At 32.5% G+C, this 1,555-nt stretch overlaps 1 pseudogene; it reads left to right on the top strand.

Annotated features, from left to right (window-relative positions):
• The first annotated feature begins 466 nt into the window (after positions 1 to 466).
• LOC133770469 (ribosomal protein eL22-like 1) lies at positions 467 to 923 on the top strand (annotated as a pseudogene).
• Positions 924 to 1,555: the final 632 nt, after the last annotated feature.

The raw sequence follows: 1,555 nt of genomic DNA, 5'->3' as shown, positions 1-1,555 counted from the left end.
GTCTGAAAAAATGGAGTTTGTATCTAGGATATGCTAAATAAATGTAATAGTTCAAAAAGAAGTTATAAAATAACTTAATTTTAAAGAAAGATTTAAAGATTTCACCAAAGAAAATGTGCAAATAGCTAATAAACAGATGAAAACAGTTTTAATGTTTTTGGCATTACAGAAATACAAATTAAAACCATGAAAAACCATCTCTATACATTAAAATGAATTTTCAGAAAGAATGATAGTACTAGACAATGGCAAGGATATTGAGAAAACTGAAACCACATACATTGCTGGTAAGAATGTGAAATGGTACAACCATTCAGAAAACAGTTTGGCAGTTCCTTAAAAGTTAAACTTAGGTGTACCATGTGACCTAGCAATGCTGGTCCTAGGCACACACCCAAATGAAGGGAAAACATACATCAACATAAAAATTTGTACATGACCCTCTGCAGTACTGCATTCTCTCAAGATGGTGCCACAGAGAGACAAAAAGCCTAGGAAGTCAACCTGGAAGTTTAATTTGAGTTTTACTCATCCTATGCAAGATAGAATTTTTTAATTCGGGAAATTTTGAATGGTTTCTCTTGAAGAAGGTTAAAGTCGATGGGAAAACTGAAAATCTCAGGAATTTTGTTCACATTGAACATTTCAAAAATAAAATTACAATTGTTTCTGAGAAATAATTGTACACAAGGTATTTGAAGAACGTTACCAGGAAGTACCTTTAGAACAACATTCATGATTGACTTCGTGTGGTTGCATTTGACAAGGAGACCCATGAACTTTTTTACTTTCAGATTAGTCAAAATGAAGATGGATCAAGAGTGGGAATTAAGTCAAACCTCCCTTTAGAGACCTTTCTTAGTAATGAAGTACTCACAAGAAGAAACATTCAGAAAAAGATTTTTAGTTTATTGGTTAATTAAAATATTGTATTGTTAAAAACAATTTGTGTACAAATGTTCATATCAACATTGTTCTTAACAGCTCCAAACTGGTAGCAATGCAAATGTCCATTAGTGGACAAATAGAATAACCAAATGTGGTACGCATAGCCATTCAAAAAAATACTAATGAGCAATGAAAAGGAATGAACACGTGATATACTACAACTTGGTTGAAACCCTCCCAGAAACATTATGCTAAGTGAAAGAAGTCAAACATATAAGACAATATATTGTATGATTCCATTAATTAAAAAATTCTAGAAAAGACAAATTTCTACACACAGAAAAATGACTGCCCGGGGCAGGGGAGTCAGGGTAAAGACTGAATAACAACGAGCATGAAGGAACTGTGTGGTGTGAGAGAAATGCTCTAGAATCCAGTCCAGTAAAACCTACCACAAATACCATAAATTTACTAAAAGTCATTGACTACCATGAGTTCTATGATGTGTGAATTGTATCTCAAAGCTATTTTTAAAGAATTATTCTGGAAGCCTAAAAAAACCCACATTTGAAATCAGCCACAAAAATTATGTATCACAGTTCTGTTCTGCTTGTTTTGTAGCAATGTAAAAAGCACACATTTCATCAAAATTGAAATAAACATGAAG

The sequence above is a fragment of the Lepus europaeus genome, chromosome 11, assembly GCF_033115175.1.
Source record: "Lepus europaeus isolate LE1 chromosome 11, mLepTim1.pri, whole genome shotgun sequence".
Taxonomy (NCBI): domain Eukaryota; kingdom Metazoa; phylum Chordata; class Mammalia; order Lagomorpha; family Leporidae; genus Lepus; species Lepus europaeus.
This window is presented reverse-complemented; position numbering and strand designations above follow the sequence as displayed.